Consider the following 21983-nt stretch of genomic DNA (forward strand, 5'->3'; position numbering starts at 1 on the left):
ATTTCAAGATAAAAAGTGTTCTCCCTAAGTATGCACCGTTATAAAAGTTTGTCGTTTCGAAGCACCTTGTGATGATCGGGAGTGATGACTCTACGTTCCCATACAACGGGTGTAAGCTAGTTTTACACATACAGAATAGCTGGGTTAAACTTGACGATACTAGCATGTACAGACATGGCCTCGGAACATGGAGGATCGAAGGGTCGAACATGAGTCATATAGTAGATTTTGATCAACATGGAGATGTTCACCACTGATGACTACCCCACTCACGTGATTATCGGACATGGGTTAGTTGATTTGGATGATGTAACACTTAGACAACTCAAGGGATGTCGATTTAAGTGGGAGTTCTTTAGTAATTTGATTAATAGAACCAATTATCATGAACTTAGTCTAATTTTCTTTGCAAATTAATGTTGTATTTCAATGGCTCGCACTATAGCTCCCCTGAATTTTAACGCGTTCCTAGAGAAAGCTAAGTTGAAAGATGATGGAAGCAACTATGTGGACTGGGTCTATAATTTGAGGATTATCCTCACTGCTACACAGAAGATTTATGTCATTGATGCACTCCTCAGTGTGCCACCCCCTCGATCCAGCACCATTTGTGGATGTTGTGAACGTCTGGTAGGCACATTCTGATGACTACTCAATAGTTCAGTGCGCAATGCTTTATGACTTATAACTGGGGCTCCAAAGACGTTTGAGCACCACGGAGCATACGGGATATTCCAGGATCTGAAATTGGTATTTTAGGCACACACCTGGGTCCATAGGTATGAAGCCTTCGACAAGTTCTTTAGCTACAATATGGAAGAGAACAGCTCCGTTAGCGAGCACGTACTCAAAATGTCTAGGTACTTCAACCGCTTGAAATCACTTGGGGGTTAATCTCCCAAATGAAGTAGCGATTGACAGGGTTCTTCAGTCACTTCCACCAAGCTACAAAGGTGTTGTGATGAACTATAATATGCAAGGGATGGAGAAGTCGATCTTGGAGCTCTTCTCTATGCTTAACGCCACGGAAGTAGAAATCAAGAAAGGGCATCAAGTGTTGATGGTCAATAAGACCACCAGTTTCAAGAAGAAAGGCAAGGGAAAGAAAGGGAACTTCAAGAAGAATGGCAAGCCAGTTGCCGCTCCTGTGAAGAAGCCCAATGCTGGACCCAAACCTGAGACTGAGTGCTTCTATTGCAAGGGGAATGGTCACTGGAAGCATAACTGCCCCAAGTACTTGGCAGATACGAAGGATGGAAATGTCAACAAAGGTATATTTGATATACATGTTATTGATGTGTACCTTACTAGTGCTCGTAGTAGCGCCTGGTGTTTGATATTGACTTAGTTGCTAATATTTGTAACTCGGAATAGGAGGTGCGAAATAAACGGAAACTAGCTAAGGACGAGGTGATGATGCACGTTGGAAATGGCTCCAAGGTTGATGTGATCACCGTCGGCACGCTCCCTCTACGTCGACCTTCGGGATTAGTTTTAAACCTAAATAATTGTTATTTGGTGCCTGCGTTAAGCATGAACATTATATCTGGATCTTGTTTATTGCAAGACAATTATTCATTTAAGTTAGAAAATAATGGTTCTTCTATTTACATGAGTAACATCTCTTATGGTCATGCACCCCTTGTGAATGGTTTATTCTTGTTGAATCTCGATATTGATACACATGTTCATAATATTGATTCCAAAAGATGAAAAGTTAATGATGATAGTACCACATACTTGTGGCACTGCCACTTAGGTGATATTGGTGTAGAACACATGAAGACACTCCATGCTAATGGACTTTTGGAATCACTTGACTATGAATCATTTGAAACATGTGAACCATGCCTCATGGGCCAGATGACTAAATCCCCGTTTTCCGGGACAATGGAGCGGGCAAGTGATTTGTTGGAAATAATGCAATGTCGATGTATCCGGTCAGGTGAGTGTTGAAGCACGCAGTGGATATCGTTATTTTCATACCTTCACGGATGAAACAAAAGTCTAAAAGATTTGAAAAGTTCAAGGAATTTCATAATGAAGTGGAGAATCACCGTGACAACAAAATAAAGTTTCTCCGATATGATCGTGGAGGTGAATATTCGAGTTATGAGTTTGGCACGCATTCAACACAATGTGGAACTGTTTCACAACTCATACCACCTGGAACACCATAGCATAATGGTGTGTCCGAATGTCGTAATCGCACTTTATTGGATATGGTGCATTCTATGATGTCTCTTACTGATTTGCCACTATCTTTTTGGGGTTACGCATTAGAGACAGCCGCATTGAATTTAAATAGGGAACCATCTAAATCCGTTGAGACGACACTGTACGAATTGTGGTTTGGCAAGAAACATGTCCTTTCTTAGAATTTGGGGATGCAACACTTATTCCTGATAAGCTCAAACCCAAAGCGGAAAAGTGCATCTTCATGAGATACCCTAAAGCAACAATTGGGCATACCTTCTATCACAGATCCGAAGGCAAGTCTTTGTTGTCAGGAATGGATCCTTTCCAGAGAAGGAGTTTCTCTCGAAAGAAGTGAGTAGGAGGAAAGTAGAAACTTGATGAGGTAATCATATATTCTCTGAAATTGGAAAGTACACATCAGAGAAAGTAGTTCCCGTGATGCCTACACCAACTAGAGAATAAGCTAACGATGATTATCATGAAACTTCAGATCAAGTTACTACTGAACTTTGTAGGTCGACCAGGACACGCTCCGCACCAGAGTTGATGCGGAGCAACCTACGATCATCCCCATGTACACTACTGTCGGCGTCCTGGATTCGGGGGTATCCGGCCCTGCCTGCCTGAGGCCCACCACATGGCTCTACCGACGGCCTGGTACGGCACAGCTTCAACACCAATGCCACAAGACCCTCGCGAGGGGCCCAGCCTCGCGAGGCGGACAACGCCAAGACCCCCGAAGGAATTGGCCTCCTCAGGAGAGCTCCTGACGGGCGGAGAGTTCTATGCAGGTTACCCCACGAGGCTCAGCTGATGTGAGCCATGACGACCAAGGCCAGGAGGGCGCCAGGCGGGCGTAGAGCGCAGGTTTCCTCTTCGGTGCAAGGGTGGCAAGCCACATGCGCGGAGTCCCAAAGAATCAGCCAAAGGTTTCCATTCCGGTGCAACAAGACGAAGACCGCCAGGACGGCAGGATGGAGGTGATCGGCGAGCCCACCGCAGCATCATGAACAGAGGCTTTCCACAGGCGAAGACTACTTTTGTCAGGATAGACTGTACTACTTGTCCCCTTTCAAACCTAGCTGTTGTGGCATTCCTTCCCGCTCATATTTGGGAAGAGGACCAAGGCCACTATAAATAGGTCTAGCCACCACCATAGGAGGGGGATCGGATCTATTCTCACCTAACCACCACACCAGCTCAAGAACACCTCACCTCCTGAGGCTTGTTCATCCACTGTACTAGTTCATCCATAGCCCTTCGACGTAATCCACCACACCACATTGGATTAGGGTATTACACCACAACGGTGGCCTAAACCATTATAAATCTTTGTGTCTTTGTGTCTCTTTGAGCTCGACACGTTAGGCTTAGGAGGATCACGAGTAGGCAGGCTGGGCAGGTTGAGATCTCTGCACACACCCTAGAGTCCGAACCTCTCAAGGGTTGTCGGATCCCTAAATCCAACATTTTGCGTGCCAGGTAGGGGTGCGTCGGATCCTCTCTTCCGTCGTTCGATCCACCGCCACTCTGACGCCTCCATGGCCGAGGCACGCAGGGCTCACGTCGAGCGTCGGCGGCAGTCGCCGCCCGCGTCGCTCAGACGGCTCCAGCGGGTGATGGTTGTGCCTGCCACGCTCCTTCTCTAGTGGCCAACGCCACCATGGGCCCTACCGGCCACAAGCAGCAAGCTTCGTCGATGCACCCGTTGGTGTGTCGTGATGGCCGCACCGCTACTCTTCGTCATCCCACACGCGTCACGGCCAGGTGGACGCAGAGGCCGCTCTGCTAACAGCGCGGGAGCTTCTTCGCTACCGCCCGGTGGGAGATCTCTAAGAGGAGTGGCTCGAGCAGATCACCAAGCTCATCAGCGTCACGCACGAGGGCTCTGACGGGCTGGCTCGCTCGCTGCCTCAGCAACCACCTGCAGCGGGCGATGTGGCGCATGGGGCTCCTCCACCACCTCCAGCCCCGGGGCGCCATCAGCGAGCCAAGGCGTATGGCTCCATGGCGCGACCCATCGCGCCCGGCGCCGGCTCGAGAGGATGTGAGCTGCCAGGTAGTGCAGCATCCCCAAGGATAAGCACGCGTGCTTCCAGCACCAGGCTCGCGTGCCGGCACAGGAGGTGGCGGTGCGCGTACACCAGGATCATGTTCCACCCCCTCGACGACCTCCGGTGGCCACGACAGGATGCCGCACGTTCACTATAGAGAACCGCAACATTGTCTGGCCAAGCAAGTTCAAGCCCAACCTGCCTCCACGCTACGATGACACCGCAGACCCTGGCGAGTTCTTGCAGCTCTACGAGCTGAGCATCGAGGCAGCCAACGGCAACAAGAAGATCATGGCAAACTGGTTCCCAATGGCCCTCAAGGATGGCGCGCGCTCTTGGCTCCTGAACCTAACTGAGGGGTCGGTTTCTTCCTAGGAGGAGATGCACAGCCGCTTCATTCAAGGTTGTCAAAATCGCGATTCTGTTATACGATTCTACGACTTTACGATCCAAACTAACCCCTCTGATTCTGCGATTTTACTTCATAGAATCTACGTTTCTACGATCCTGATAGTGAAGATTCTACGATTTGCGATCCTACCATCAGAGCTCCGATCCGATTCAAAATCACGATTCTGACAACCTTGGCTTCATTGCCAACTTCCAGGGCACTCGTGACCGCTCGTCGGCCGCTGGTGACCTGCGTCGTGTCAAGCAGCAACTCGGAGAGACACTGCAGAAGTATATCCAGTGCTTCAACAATGTTCGCCTCAAGATTCCCAAGGTGTCGGATGAGGCCATCATCTCCGCATTCACCGATGGCGTCCATGATGTCAAGATGAAGGAGGAGCTCGCCATCCACGAGGATCTCTGCACCGCTCTAGAGATGTTCAACATGTCGAACAAGTGTGCAAGGGCTGAGGAGGGACGCCTCTCCCTCATCGAGCCCCCCGACGCTGATCCAGAAGACAAGAAGACCAAGACCAAGGACATGAAGCGCAAGGGGCCAGCCGTGCTTGCAGCCAAACCAAAGACAAAGCGCGGCTGCGACCACCCCGAGTCATCCAAGGGCAAACAGCCATTCTGCGTCTTCCACAACATTTACAGCCACAACACCAGCGACTGCCAGGAACTCAGGGCTCTCCGTGATGGGTGCCTTGGTCGACGCCTCGAGCGCAATGATCGAGGCTACGGTCGCGGAGGTGACCGAGGTGGAGGATGCTGGGATGGACGCGACCATCGTCAAGAGTGGTACTACCAGCCTCGTGAGGACCTCTGGCAGGACCAGCCTCGCGAGGGCAACTGGAGGGAGCAGCCTCATGAGGATCGACCTTAGGGCAATGCAGCCTTGCCTCCTTTGCCTCCACCGCCAAGAAGGAATGAAGACCACCACCAGGATGAGGGGGCTGGGGGCTTCCAGGAGCCTCGGGCCATTGCCTACATCTTGGGCGGTTCATAGGCCCCGGCTTCCCATCACGTCTTCAAGCAGTTTGCACGCGAGGTGAATGTAGCGCTCCCCAAGTCTGAAGAAACTCGCCCTCTCAAGTGGTCCAAGTGCGCCATCACTTTCGACTCCTCGGACCGGCTCAAGTGTGCAGCCACCGCTGGCGCGCTCCCCATGCTCTGCTCCCCTGTCATCAGCAACGTGGTCGTCACCAAGACTCTCATTGATGGCGGAGCAGGGCTCAATGTTCTCTCTGTTCAGACGTTCGACAGGCTCCAGGTGCCATACTATCAGCTTCACCCCACCAAGCCATTCTCAGGAGTGACCGGCGGATCGACATACCCGATCGGGCAGGTTCGCCTACCTGTCACCTTCGGCGAGCGCAACAACTACTGCGCCGAGCTCATCGACTTCGACGTCGCTGACATCCGCCTACCCTACAACGCCATCCTAGGGTACCCGGCACTGGCCAAGTTCATGGCGGCCACGCACCATCGCTACAACGTCCTCAAGATGCCAGGAAGCAGCGGCTTCATCACGGTCTCCTGTCAGGAGAAGGATGCAGTGTGCTCCCTCGAGCATGCTTTCCAGGCTGCAGCAGTTGAGAACCCCGAAGACGAAGGCGGCGCCCTCCCTCCTGAGGTCACTCGAGGATGCAACACTGAACCTCGCGTCTCCGGACGCGGCACCTTCACCCATCACATAGGAAGGCGCGCCCGGTGCTCCTCTCAAGCTCGGCTTAGGGGCTCTCCTTTGGAGGGCCTCAGATCTAGCCAATGTTGCGAGAGTGGCGCTCGGGCACCATGTGGAGGCGCTCTTTAGAGCACGCTTCCCAGGAGAAGGCAGCAGGCGTAAGGCACCAGACATATAGGAGTTCATCAGCAAGGCAATCGAGGAGATTCGGGAAGGAAGGGTTCTGGAAGGCGATCGTTGCCTACCACGTGGCGTAGCTCACTGCCCTGGCGAGGGTAAGGAGTTCCGCATCTGCATCGACATCCCCGGGCTCAACAAGGCCGTGTCTAGGCAGCTCAAGTGGTCGTCTCGTGTCGGCCGATGCGAGGGTCCGCCTCACAGCTATGTTTGCATGCCTTTTGGCCTGGCGGGCGCGGCTGAGGCATTCCTGCGCTGCATGAGTGATGCTCAGACGGCCTGCGAGGCTAGGCACCAGGCGGTCCTGGCAGAGATAGAGGAGCTTTAGGAGCCTCTTGGTCCCACCGAGTCTCCCGAGGCTCGGCACCAGAGCGGCTCATGAGGAGCGGCTTCAGCGGCACGCGTTTTTTGGCTACTTCAATACCTCTTCAGCGACGGTACCAGGTGACATCTCTCTAGTTCGTTCAGTTTGGGGGCGCCCCTCAGGCTGCATCATCCCCAGGCCGTGTGGGTCTGTCCCTACGACATGTATCCCTTCCGCATTTATCAGAGCCAGTTACAATCCTTTGCAAGCTACTTTTGAATTATTGATTGCATGATCGACACTTCGTCGCTAAGAACGTCTCGCCCCCTTGCAAGCCCTCCCGCGACCGCCTCATGATTAAGGACTGACACGACGTCTGTGCTCGGGTCCGTCACTGCAGCGTTGCTAAACCCAAGTAGCTGAGCTTTGGCTCACGGGCTAGTTCCCGTGTACGTCACCTCCCATGGCTCTTGTTGCCTTGTTCTCGCATGAGCTAATTGCAAGTGGATGAGTGAGGGTGCGCGACCTAGTGCCCTCCTGTCCACGTGAACCGCGCGCCGGTTGTTTTTCTTTAGGATCTTTGCATGAGAAGACTGGGCACGGTGTCTGTGCTCGGGTCTGTCCCTGCAGCGTCAATAAATCCAGCAACTGAGCTCTGTCTGGCGGGTCGGTCCCGTTCACGTCACCTCCTGGGGTCGTTGGTATCTTGCCTTCTCATGCAAGAACCTCAGGAAACTCATTCGGCGCAAGCTGCCTAACCATCTCGCAGGACCAATTCAAGCATATCCAATCAAGACCAGGCAACCCGCCTTGAGGTAGGGCCTCGTGAGTCCCGTGCTGGCTCACGGGTGCCCATATACACCTCCTCCAGCCCTACCGTGCAAGCCACGTGTCAGGGTAGGGCTATACACGCCCCGGGGGCTCTCCTCAGAGGGAGCCCCCCTCCGATGCACCAGTGGAAGCACCATGCTCCGTGCTGGCCGTCGACACTGCCGAGGAGCGGCTATGCCTGTGGAAGAGCGGAAGCGCTATGCTCCGCGCTAGTGATAAACAACTGGGGATGGCCTCATGGCTGCATTAACCTCAGGGAGCCTCCGGGCTCAGTGACTAGCCTCACCGCGCTGCTCTCCCTTGGGAAGGTAACGCGAGGGGGCTTGGCACGGGGGCTACGCTCAGGTCACACCTGGCGTACCCCACCTCGCTAGGCCTCACGGGCCTGGTCTTTGTGCACCCCTCCCAAGCGAGAGCTCGGCGAGGAAAAGGTAGGATGGTCTGTTCATACGTCAAGGGGGACTCCTGAGCATCGCGTCTCATGAGCCTAACTGATCACGTAGCCCCTCACCTCTTGGGCTCATCCTGGTGATCCGGACGACTCAACGACGGCTGAGGCATGTGCAGGGGCGGGCCCTGCTGACGCAGAACGCCAAGACCTGGATGCCACCCTTCTTTTTCAAGTTGTTCGCACGTCAAGGGGGACTCCTGAGCATCGCGTCTCAGGAGTCTATTTGGTCACGTAGCCCCTTACCTCTTGGGCTCGTCTTGGTGATCCGAACGACTCAATGATGGCTGAGGCATGCGCGGGGCCGGGCCCTACCGACGCAGAACACCAAGGCTTGCCCCTGCACCTTTTCCTAAGTTGTTCGCACGTCAAGAAGGACTCCTGAGCCTCGCGTCTCAGGAGCCTAACTGGTCACATATCCCCTCACCTCTTGGGCTCGTCCTAGTGATTCGGACGACCCAACGACGGCTGAGGTATGCGCGGGGCCAGGCTCTGCCGATGTAGAACATCAAAGCAAACGAAAAAGCTGAAGGAGCATAATCTAGTTATTACAAGACATACTGTTCCAAGCAAATAAGTTTTAAACGCCTCTCCGAGGCATGTTGCATGATACAGGACAGACAGGGAAGAGCAGAATCGCCGGGCCACCTCCTCAGACTTGGGCGTCACCACTGCCCGCGAGCAGAGCCTCATCACCAGGCGCGTCGCCCGTTCCACCGGCTTTAGTCGGAGGACCAACGACCAGGAACTTGCTCAGCATGGCATCCACCAAGCTCTTCACGGCGGCAGCAGCAGCATCTTGGGAGTCGGGGTCCACCAGAGTAAGGAAGGAGGAGAGGTCGAAGCTGGCAACCTGGAGATAAAGATGGCTGAAGACACATGTCAAGGCCGAGGAAGAAAGTGAGCGCGCCTCGCTTTCCACCAAGGAGGCAAACCTGTCGACAGCATCTTCAACCACCGCCATGACTTCAGGAAGCAGGGCAGCAGGGCTCTCCCTTGGGGTCATCACCACCGCCTTCTTCGAGGGATCATCTCCAAAGAGCGCCTTCTGGGCCTTGTGGAAACGTGCCTCAAGGGAGGTAAGAGTGTTGCGCTCCATAACGGCCACCTTCTTGGCCTCGGTGAGGGCCGCTTGGGCTGCCTCCGCCTCCTCCTTCAACTTCATCAGGTGGTCGTGCTCTCCAGCCTTCTCTAAGGTCGTCTTCTTCACCTCGGCGTCTTGGTTGGCGACGGAAGCTTCCTGGGCCTTTATCTTCTCCTCACGCTCCTGGAGCTGGTTGGCCTAGGCGGCCTGCCTGTCCTGGAGAGCCTTCAGATCAGCCTTCACCACGCGGCACCGGTCATCGGCTTCTGTGGCCTCCTTCCACGCCAAGTCGCGCGCCGTAGCGGCCACCCCGAGCACCTTCTAGGCTTCCTCCGCAGAACTCCAGGTCGCGTGAACAGATGCATCAGCCTTGAGCCAACTAGAGATCAGCCCCAGGCATCCCTGCATCGAACGATGATCCGGGCCCTGAAGCTCACCTTGGAGGACGTCTAGCGTTGCCCTCGCCTCTTCGAGGGTCTCGGAGGGAGCAGGAGCACCATGACTCGGCCACGCGCTGGGAAAGGGAGGAGACGCCCTCGACACCAAGGCAGAAGAAACCTCAGCCTCAGGAAGGACCGGGGGCTTCGGAGGCTGGTTGACCTCAGCAGCCGCAGCAAGGCTGGGCGCCGGAGGAGTCAGGCCTACCGAGGGCATCGGCACCTCCTGAGGACGTGCATTCACGTCCTCCAGAGATGGCGTCACCTCCGGGGCCGCGGGGGAAGCGGCACTCTCCTTCACCAGGGTTGCGGCATCCGCTTCAGCATTTGTGGCGGTTGCAGCCTCCGTGCCCTCCTTCTGCTTCTTCGATGGCTGATGCCTAACGACAGGAGAAGATGCTAAGTACCACTTCAAGAGCCAACAAACAAGGTTAAGGGAGAGACTTACTGGTCGACAAAGGCATAGCTGCTCTTCATGCTCAGCAGCGGGCGCAGAGGCGAAGCGGCTGGAGCCGAACTCTTGGGAGCAGGAGAACTTGTGGTTGGAGCCAATCGGGACGGTGTCGGCGAAGGCGGGCTTCTCCCAGGAGGAATCAGCACGGTCCTGCTCTTCTTCGCGACCACTCGCTTGGGATGCTTCGAAGAGGCCACCCCAGACCTCGTGGTGACTCCAGTAGGGCGCGGCACCTCCACCATCGGAGGTTCTTCGTCATCATTGTCAGGAAGGTCGCGCAGGAGCTCCCTTTGCTGTGAGGCAGAGGATTCCTCCACCATCTCGTCTACGGTGGCTTCGGAGGAATGATCATCGGAGGACAGGTGCACCAAAGCAGTAGGCGGCAGGGAAGGCCCCAACCGCACGAACCCAAGCTCGTCGAAGACAGGCATGGCCGCGACAACCTCCTCGGCATCATCACAGCAGTACAGCGGAAGCTAGTCTTCCGGAGGGTCGCCCGGGTCCTTCCCCGTTAGGTAGAGCAACACCTTGCTCAGCTCCTCCTCGGGAAGGGGATCTTGGCGCAGGCGGATTTTGTCGTCATCACCACCAAACTTCCACAAGGGGCCGGGGCGGTCTTGAAGCGGCGTGATGCGCTGCCTCAGAAACTCCTTGATGAGCATGGCCCCCGTCAGCTTCATGCTCTTCAGCTCCTCATCCATCTTCTTCACCAACAGCATCAGGGAATGGTCGGTGATATTCTCAGAACGCCACCACTTCTCGGAGACGGGGAAAGCGGTCGGCAGCTTCAGCGAGCTCTGGGAGCACTTGGCATCCATCAGAGCCCACCTCTTCACGGCATCCTCCACCTTCTTCCCAGCACGGGAGATTACGTTAGCACCCCGTGCCGTAATGAAGCCGATGCACTAATACGTCTCCAACATATCGGTAATTTTTGATTGTTCCATGCTAGTATATTACCCATTTTGGATGTTTATGGGCTTTACTTTACACTTTTATATCATTTTTGGGACTAACCTACTAACTGGAGGCCCAACCCAAATTGTTGTTTTTTTGCCTATTTCAGTGTTTCATAGAAAAGGAATATCAAACGGAGTCCAAACGGAATGAAACCTTCCGGAGAATTATTTTTGGAACGGAAGCAATCCAGGAGACTTGGAGTAGACGTCAGGGAAGCAACAAGGAAGCCACGAGGCAGGGAGGCGCGCCCTACACCCCTGGGCGCACCCCCCACCCTCATGGGCCCATCGTGGCTCCCCTGACCGACTTTTTTCGCCTATATATGTCCATATACCCTAAAACCTCTCGGGAGCACAATAGATCAGGAGTTCTGCCGCAGCAAGCCTCTGTAAACACCAAAAACCAATCGGGACCCTGTTCCGGCACCCTACCGGAGGGGGGATCCCTCATCGGTGGCCGTCTTCACCATCCCGGCGCTCTCCATGACGAGGAGGGAGTAGTTCACCCTCGGGGCTGAGGGTATGTACCAGTAGCTATGTGTTTGATCTCTCTCTCTCTCTCTCTCTCTCTCTCTCTCTCGTGTTCTTGATTTGGCACAATCTTGATGTATCGCGAGCTTTGCTATTATAGTTGGATCTTATGATCTTTCTTCCCCTATACTCTCTTGTAATGGATTGAGTTTTCCCTTTGAAGTTATCTTATCGGATTGAGTCTTTAAGGATTTGAGAACACTTGATGTATGTCTTGCATGTGCTTATCTGTGGTGACAATGGGATATCACGTGATCTACTTGATGTATGTTTTGGTGATCAACTTGCGGGTTCAGTGACCTTGTGAACTTATGCATAGGGGTTGGCACACGTTTTCATCTTGACTCTCCGGTAGAAACTTTGGGGCACTCTTCGAAGTACTTTGTGTTGGTTTGAATAGATGAATCTGAGATTGTGTGATGCATATCGTATAATCATGCCCACGGATACTTGAGGTGACATTGGAGTATCTAGGTGACATTAGGGTTTTGGTTGATTTGTGTCTTATGGTGTTATTCTGGTACGAACTCTATGATAGATTGAACGGAAAGAATAGCTTCATGTTATTTTATTATGGACTCTTGAATAGATCGACCAGAAAGGATGGCTTTTGAGGTGGCTTCGTACCCTACCATAATCTCTTCATTTGTTCTCCGCTATTATTAACTTTGGAGTGACTCTTTGTTGCATGTTGAGGGATAGTTACATGATCCAATTATGTTATTATTCTTGAGAGAACTTGCACTAGTGATAGTATGAACCATAGGCCTTGTTTCCTAGCATTGCGATAGCGTTTGTGCTCACTTTTATCATTAGTTACCTTGCTGTTTTTATAATTTCAGATACAAAAACCTATATCTATCATCCATATTGCACTTGTATCACCATCTCTTCGCCGAGCTAGTGCACCTATACAATTTACCATTGTATTGGGTGTGTTGGGGACACAAGAGACTCTTTGTTATTTGGTTGCAGGGTTGCTTGAGAGAGACCATCTTCATCCTACACCTCCCACGGATTGATAAACCTTAGGTCATCCACTTGAGGGAAATTTGCTACTGTCCTACAAACTCTGCACTTAGAGGCCCAACAACGTCTACAAGGAGAAGGTTATGTAGTAGACATCAAGCTCTTTTCTGGCGCCGTTGTCGGGGAGGTGAGTGCTTGAAGGTATATCTTTAGATCTTGCAATCGAATATTTTAGTTTCTTGTTTTATCACTAGTTTAGTATATGAAAGAAAACTACAAAAAATGGAATTGAGTTTGCCTCATACGCTTCATCTTTTTAATATCTTTCGTGAAAATGATGGAAATGAAAATTGTGCTCAATTGCTAGAAGAAGAATGCATTAAAATATTTGGTACTAGATCTTTGTATGATGAGCATGATTGCAATGTTGTTAGTATGAATTCCCAGAATATCCATGATGCTAATGATATTGCAATGTTGTTAGTATGAATTCCCAGAATATCCATGATGCTAATGATATGCAAAGCCACAAGCATGGGGAAACTATGTTTGATGAAGATGATATTTTTTGTCCCCCATGTTTTGATGAGCAAATTTATTATGATGAAAGCATGCCTCCTATTTATGATGATTATTTTGATGATACGTATGCCATAAAGAATAAACTTGCTTATGTGGAGAGTAGTAAAATTTCTATGCAAGTAGATCATGAAAATAATGCTTTATGTGCTGGTTATATTGTTGAATTCATTCACGATGCTACTGAAAATTATTATGAGGGAAGAATATATGCTTGTAGGAGTTGCAATGATATCAAGTTTCCTCTCTATGTGCTTAAAGTTTTAAAGTTATGCTCGTTTTGACTTCTTATGCTAGTTGATTACTGTTCCCATAAGTTGTTTTCTCACAAAATACCTATGCATAGGAAGGGGGTTAGACTTAAATGTGTTAGTAATATTCTTCATGATGCTCTCTTTATGTCTCAATTCTTCTCTTTTATGCGAGCATCATTGAAATCATCATGCCTAGCTAGAAAGGCATTAAAGAAAATCGCTTGCTGGGAGGCAACCCAATATTTACCGTTAATGTTTTTGTGTGTTCACATGATTATGCTACTGTAGTAATCATGTTTTATAGCATTTGTTTCAATAAAGTGCCAAGTAAGACCTTTAGGATAGCTTATGGTGATAGTTGTGTTGATCCTGCTGAAAATCAGAAACTTTTGCACCCAGCAAATTAGTTTTGATAATTCACAGAAACGTGATTTTTATCTTAATATTTTTTATCTCGATTGGTACACAAATTTAGCAGGTTTTCCGAATTTGGTAGGATTTTTAGAGTTCCAGAAGTATAGGTTTGATACATATTACTACAGACTGTTCTGTTTTTGACAGATTCTGTTTTCTATGTGTTGTTTGCTTATTTTGATGAATGTATGAGTAGTATCGGAGGGTATGAACCATAGAGAAGTTGGAATACAGTAGATATTACACCAATATGAATTTAGAATGAGTTCACAACAGTACCTAAGTGGTGATTTATTTTCTTATACTAACCAAGCTTACAAGTTTTCTATTGAGTTTTGTGTTGTGAAGTTTTCAAGTTTTGGGTAAAGATTCGATGGACTATGGAATAAGGAGTCGCAAGAGCCTAAGCTTGGGTATGCACAAGGCACCCCAAGGTAATATTCAAGGATAACCAAGAGCCTAAGCTTGGGGATGCCCCGGAAGGCATCCCCTCTTTCGTCTTCGTTCATCGGTAACTTTACTTGGGGCTATATTTTTATTCACCACATGATATGTGTTTTGCTTGGAGTGTCATTTTCTTTTGTTAGTGTTTTGCTTGCTGTTTGAATAAAATACCAAGATCTGGAATTCTTAAATGTTAGATAGTCTTCACATAGTTGCACAATTATTAGAATACTCTATGTGCTTCACTTATATCTTTTGGAGTAGTTTGTCATTTGCTCTAGTGCTTCACTTATATCCTTTTAGAGCACGGCGGTGGTTTTATTTTGAAGAAATAGATGATCTCTCATGCTTAACTTATATTATTTTGAGAGTCATTTAGAACAGCATGGTAATTTGCTTTGGTAATAAAAACTATCATAGAAAGTGAATTGGATGCTATGATCAATTTGATGCTTGATAATTGTTTTGAGATATAAAGGTGGTAATATTAGAGTTATGCTAGTTGGGTAATTATGAAATTGAGAAATACTTGTGTTGAAGTTGGCAAGTCCCGTAGCATGCACGTATGCTAGAAGTTGTGTAACAAATTTGTTGCATGGGGTGCTCTTTTGATTGCCTTCCTTATGTGTGGAGGTCGGGGGCGCGTGATGGTTAACTCCTACCAACCTCCCCCCTAGGAGCATGCGCAGTAGTACTTTGCTTCGAGGGCTAATAAAACTTTTGCAATAAGTATATGAGTTCTTTATGACTAATGTGAGTCCATGGATTATACGCACTCTTACCCTTCCATCATTGCTAGCCTCTTCGGTACCGTGCATTGCCCTTTCTCACCTTGAGAGTTGGTGCAAACTTCGTCGGTGCATCCAAACCCCATGATACAATGCGCTCTATCACACATAAACATCCTTATATCTTCCTCAAAACAGCCACCATACTTACCTATTATGGCATTTCCATAGCCATTCCGAGATATATTGCCATGCAACTTTCTACCGTTCCGTTTATCATGACACGCATCATCATTGTCATATTGCCTTGCATGATCATGTAGTTGACATCATATTTGTGGCAAAGCCACCATGCATAATTTTTCATATATGTCATTCTTGATTCATTGCATATCCCGGTACACCGCCGGAGGCATTCATATAGAGTCATATCTTGTTCTAGTATCGAGTTGTAATCCATGAGTTGTAAGTAAATAGAAGTGTGATGATCATCATTATTAGAGCATTGTCCCTTAAAAAAAGAAAGGCCAAATAAAAAAAGGGGAAAGGCCCAAAAAAAGGGGGGACAATGTTACTATCTTTTTCCACACTTGTGCTTCAAAGTAGCACAATGTTCTTCATGATAGAGAGTCTCCTATGTTGTCACTTTCATATACTAGTGAGGATTTTTCATTATAGAACTTGGCTTGTATATTCCAACGATGGGCTTCCTCAAAGTGCCCTAGGTCTTCGTGAGCAAGAAAGTTGGATGCACACCCACTTAGTTTCTTTTGTTGAGCTTTCATACATTTATAGCTCTAGTGCATCCGTTGCATGGCAATCCCTACTCCTCATGTTGACAACAATTGATGGGCATCTCCATACCCCATTGATTAGCCTCGTCAATGTGAGACTTTCTCCTTTTTTGTCTTCTCCACAGAACCTCCATCATCATATTCTATTCCACTGATAGTGCTATATCCATGGCTTATGCTCATTTATTGCGTGAGAGTTGGAAAAGGCTGAAGCACGTTAAAAAGTATGAACCAATTGCTTGGCTGAGACTAGGGTTGTGCATGATGGGAGTATTTTGTGTGATGAAAATGAAACATAGCCTAACTATATGATTTTGTAGGGATGAACTTTCTTTAGCCATGTTATTTTGAGAAGACATGATCGCCTAGTTAGTATGCTTGAAGTATTACTATTCTTATGTCAATATGAACTTTTATTTTGAATCATTTGGATCTGAACATTCATGCCACAATAAAGAAAATTACATTGAGAAATATGCTAGGTAGCATTCCACATCAAAATTTCTATTTTTATCATTTACCTACTCGAGGACGAGCAGGAATTAAGCTTGGGGATGCTTGATATGTCTCCAACGCATCTATAATTTTTTATTGTTCCATGCTAGTATATTACCCGTTTTGGATGTTTATGGGCTTTACTTTACACTTTTATATCATTTTTGGGACTAACCTACTAACCGGAGGCCCAGCCCAAATTGCTGTTTTTTTTCCTATTTCAGTTTTCGCAGAAAAGGAATATCAAACAGAGTCCAAACGGAATGAAACCTTCGGGAGAGTTATTTTTGGAACGGAAGCAATCCAGGAGACTTGGAGTAGACGTCAGGGAAGCAACGAGGAAGCCACAAGGCAGGGAGGCGCGCCCTACCCCCTGGGCACGCCCCCACCCTCGTGGGACCCACATGGCTCCCCTGACCGACTTCTTTCGCCTATAGATGTCCATATACCCTAGAACCTCTCGGGAGCACAATACATCGGGAGTTCCGCCGCCGCAAGCCTCTGTAGCCACCAAACACCAATTGGGACCCTGTTCCGGCACCCTGCCGGAGGGGGGGTCTCTCACCAATGGCCATATTCATCATCCCGGCGCTCTCCATTGCGAGGAGGGAGTAGTTCACCCTCGGGGCTGAGGGTATGTACTAGTAGCTATGTGTTTGATCTCTCTCTCTCTCTCTCTCTCTCTCTCTCTCTCTCTCTCGTGTTCTTGATTTGGCACGATCTTGATGTATCGCGAGCTTTTCTATTGTAGTTGGATCTTATGATGTTTCTACCCCTCTACTATCTTATAATGGATTGAGTTTTCCCTTTGAAGTTATCTTATTGGATTGAGTCTTTAAGGATTTGAGAACACTTGATGTATGTCTTGCATGTGCTTATCTGTGGTGACACTGGGAAATAACGTGATCTACTTGATGTATGTTTTGGTGATCAACATGCGGGTTCATTGACCTTGTGAACTTATGCATAGGGGTTGGGACACGTTTTTGTCTTGACTCTCCGGTAGAAACTTTGGGAAACTCTTTGAAGTACTTTGTGTTGGTTTGAATAGATGAATCTGAGATTGTGTGATGCATATCGTATAATCATGCCCACGGATACTTGAGGTGACATTGGAGTATCTAGGTGACATTAGGGTTTTGGTTGATTTGTGTCTTAAGGTGTTATTCTTGTACGAACTCTATGATAGATGGAACGGAAAGAATAGCTTCGTGTTATTTTACTACGGACTCTTGAATAGATCGATCAGAAAGGATAACTTTAAGGTGGTTTCGTACCCTACCATAATCTCTTCGTTTGTTCTCCGCTATTAGTGACTTTGGAGTGACTCTTTGTTGCATGTTGAGGGATAGTTATATGATCCAATTATGTTATTATTGTTGAGAGAACTTGCACTAGTGAAATTATGAACCCTAGGCCTTGTTTCCTAGCATTGCGATAGCGTTTGTGCTCAGTTTTATCATTAGTTACCTTGTTGTTTTTATAATTTCAGATTACAAAAACCTATATATATCATCCATATTGCACTTGTATCACCATCTCTTTGCCGAACTAGTGCACCTATACAATTTACCATTGTATTGGGTGTTTTGGGGACACAAGAGACTCTTTGTTATTTGGTTGCAGGGTTGCTTGAGAGAGACCATCTTCGTCCTACGCCTCCCACGGATTGATAAACCTTAGGTCATCCACTTGAGGGAAATTTTCTACTGTCCTACAAACCTCTGCACTTGGAGGCCCAACAATGTCTACAAGGATAAGGTTACATAGTAGACATCATTCACCCAACCAGATTGTCGCCGGTCTTGCGAAGGAACAAGGAATGACGGAACAGGGCAACGGAAGGCATCACCCCCATGGATGCCTCACAATAGAAGGCGAAAAGGGACAGGAGGAGGATGGAGTTGGCATGGATTTGGAGCGCGTGAAGACCATAGTGGTGAAGGACAGCGAAGAAGAAGCGGGATAATGGAGGTACCAGCCCCGAGTAGACACTATGCAAGAAGAAGGGGAAGAAGGTGCTGCCCGCGGGCTCCGGTGCAGCGGTGGCGACCCGGAGCATTGTCTTCTTCCACTCATTGTCTTTGCCCGCCGTCAGAAGGAGCATGGTCTGGAACTGCTCCCCCATCACGCAAGGCGCCAGTGGCCCTGGCTCGTACCAGGCGGGGCCGGCAGTCGGGGCAGGAGCCATAGTCTTCTCGGCGGCCATCGAGCAGAAGATTTGGGTGGAAATCGGCAGATCTGGTGAGTTCTTCCGCTGCGGGGAGAAAGGGATCTAGAGCAAGATGAAGAAGGCGAAATTAAAGCCTGGCAGCAGGCGACACCCCTTTTGTCAGATAGAAGCAGTCGCCGAGGCAGCATGGGGAAACGGAGTCGCCCACGTCCAATCAATCGCCACCCGTCATCAAGGCCGCAGGCGGTTAGGACCCGCGGTTCTCTGCACTTGCCTTTTGGCTTTGCCTGGAAGCCAAGTCCAAGCGCGTCTTGGGCTCGAGGGCTACTGTCGGCGTCCTGGATTCAGGGGTATCCAGCCCTGTCTGCCTGCGGGCCACCACGTGGCTCCATCGACGGCCTGGTACGGCCCAGCTTCAACACCAACACCACAAGACTCTCGCGAGGGGCCAACCCTCGCGGGGCGGACAATGCCAAGACCCCCGAAGGAATTGTCCTCCTCAGGAGAGCTCCTGAGGGGTGAAGAGTTCTATGCAGGTTACCTCACGAGGCTCAGTTGATGTGAGCCATGACGACCAAGGCCAGGCAGGCGCCAGGCAGGCCCTAGGCGGGCGCAGAGCGCAGTTTTCGTCTTTGGTGCAAGGGGGCAAGCCACAGGCGCGGAGTCCCGAAGAATCAGCCAAAGTTTTCCTTTCCGGTGCAACAAGACCAAGACTGCTAGGACGGTAGGACAGAGGTCATTGACGAACCCACCTCAGCGTCACGACCAGAGGCTTTCCGCAGGCAAAGAGTACTTTTGTCAGGATAGACTGTACTACTTGTCCCCTTTCAAATCTAGCCGTTGTGGGATCCCTTCCCGCTCATATTTGGGAAGAGGACCAAGGCCACTATAAATAGGTCTAGCCACCACCATAGGAGGGGATCAGATCCATTCTCACGCGACCACCACACCAGCTCAAGAACACCTCACTTCCTAAGGCTTGTTCATCCACTGTACCAGTTCATCCACAGCCCTTCAAGGCAATCGACCACACCACACTGGATTAGGGTGTTACACCACAACGGTGGCCCAAACTAGTATAAATCTTTGTGTCTTTATGTCTCTTTGAGCTCAACGCGTTAGGCTTAGGAGGATCGCGGGTAGGTAGGCTGGAGAGGTTGAGATCTCCGCATGCACCCTAGACTTCGAACCTCTCAAGGGTTGCCGGATCCCTAAATCCGACAACTACGACTACGCCCCGAGCCCCAAATTCCATACGATGAGACCTCGAGCTTACGCCATTGGACCTAAGGTGAACTTGCTCCTTTCTGAATTCTCCTTTTTCGCATGTAAGACATGGGTGCTACCTCAAGAGTGGACCTTGTGCATACTCAGGTACACCCGAGGAGACCATGGAGAGCCCAAGGACCAAGGCCAAGTGAACGCGGGAGCGAAGGAAGGAGAAGGAAGAAGAGTCGGCTACTACAACGGCCGGACATCCGGCCCCAGCCCGGACATCCGGTCCGACCCCCGGAAATCCGGCCTCCATCACAGAATGCATCTGGAAGTAACCCCGACAGCCCAGACCTCCGGCCCTCCCAAAGCCCCGGACATTCGGCCCTCCTCGCCGGAAGTACGGACCCTTGTGTCCAGAGAGCAACCGTATGGCGGCCAGGCAAGCCCGGACATCCGGCCTCACATGCCCGGACATCCGGCCGTCCCGAAGCCCCGGACATCCGGCCCCCTGGATGTCCCCCCTACGCGAAGTGTAACGGGCCATCGACCCATGTACCCCTCCAATTCGACCCAACTTGTACTAGCACTATATGTAGACCTCTCCCCCCTCCTAGTTAGGGTTAGCATAGGTTTAGCTCATTTGAGATAGAGCTTTGCTCATCCATACAGATCTACTCCTCGTAAGAGACCGCGGCCTCTTCGGAGAAGATCCATCTTGGATTCAAGACCCCATTTATGGGATGACCCTCAAGACCTCCTCACGGAGATGAACTACCGCCACTTGTATCGTCCTTTGTTGGATTCAGACCGTGTATCTCTTTGTGTTTCTTGGATCTAGCACATGTGTGACTATCTTCTTGTTGGTTGAGTGTTTTCTCTTGTGTTTCCCTCGTGTTCCCCTCGTTTCCCCTCTCGTGTTCTTCGTGTTCTTGCTAGGATTACCTCCAAACATGAAAGATCGGGTGTCTAGGGTTCTACCCTACATCATCTTGGATCATAGCAAGGTTGATCATGAATTTGGAGCCCCTACCCCTTGTTTCTAGCCTTCTTTTGCTTGATTTCGCCCTAATTTTGAAAATGCCCACCAAAAATAGCCCCAATTTTTTTTGTGATTTGTTGGTTTGATGATGTTTTGTTGATTTTGATCCATGGATTTTCTTGGTTTCAAGTGGATCTAGCATCTCCCCAAGTTTTCCCACTTTCCATCCATGAAATCTCTCCAATTTTGCCCCCAAAATCATAAATTTCCGCCCCCAAAATCGAGTTCCTCGAGTTCATCCTTGGATTTGGAGCCCGAACATCCGGCCCGACCCCCAGACATCTGGCCATTATCTCGGACATCCGGATCCTGGAGCGCATTTTCGCGCAAGGTTCTGGACATCAGGTCCCGGAAATCTGGCCCGAGCCCCGGATGTCCGGCCCCTGGCATTTCAGCTTTTCCTGTTTCACCGTTTTGACCATAACTAATTCATCCGGAGTCCGATTTTGATGTTCTTTAGCTTCTTTTGAAGCTATTGACATCCCCATCCCATAAAAATACCACCATCACCACTTGACTCCATCAAAATTTAGAAAATTTGGCAAGTTTGCCTAGGCCCTCCACCATATCATCCACATAACCATCATATCCTTCCGCAACCTAACCCTTTTTGTTCACCATAGCGTTAGTGGTTGTTTGAGTAGTGATTCATGTCTCCTAATGTGTTTCGGCTACTTAGGGACGGTTGCTTCTTCATCAACCACCACCTACACTTCCGCCACCCCAACTTAACCCAGTTTGTTTGTGTTGTGAATTGTGTCTCCTAAGGTGTTTCAGCTACTTAGGGACCACGTGCTTCCAACTCCGACACCGTGTATAGCCCATCTTACACTACCACCATAACCAATTTTGACCGGGTTTTCACTCCACTTACGCATTGCCGAGTGCAAACCACCACCGCTTTTCTGCTAACACTATTTGACTTTTGTCCTTGAGATTTTGAGTTGTGGTTTTTCCGTTTCCTAGGGTGTTTCGGCTAACTAGGAACGGGTCGACATCGGCAACACCGCCACTCATAATTGCCATGGACGGTAACCACGACGACATCATTGTATATTCCCCTTGCAAATTGCATTGATAACCCCTAGCCCATTTTGTGTTACTTGCCTATCGAGACTAGCCTTTGAGTATTGCCGGCAATGTTACTTGTGCACATTAGTGATCTACACCTTCCATTGCATACATACCATATCATTTGGTATCATCATAATATCTCTTGTGTCACAAGATTGGTCCCGCATATATACAATTGCTATCTTGGTTTGTGCAAAGTGGCCATACAAAAAAAGAAAATAAAGCTTTTAAGCAAAGAAAGAGAGCAAAG

This window comes from Triticum aestivum, chromosome 1B, assembly GCF_018294505.1.
Source record: "Triticum aestivum cultivar Chinese Spring chromosome 1B, IWGSC CS RefSeq v2.1, whole genome shotgun sequence".
Taxonomy (NCBI): Eukaryota; Viridiplantae; Streptophyta; class Magnoliopsida; order Poales; family Poaceae; genus Triticum; species Triticum aestivum.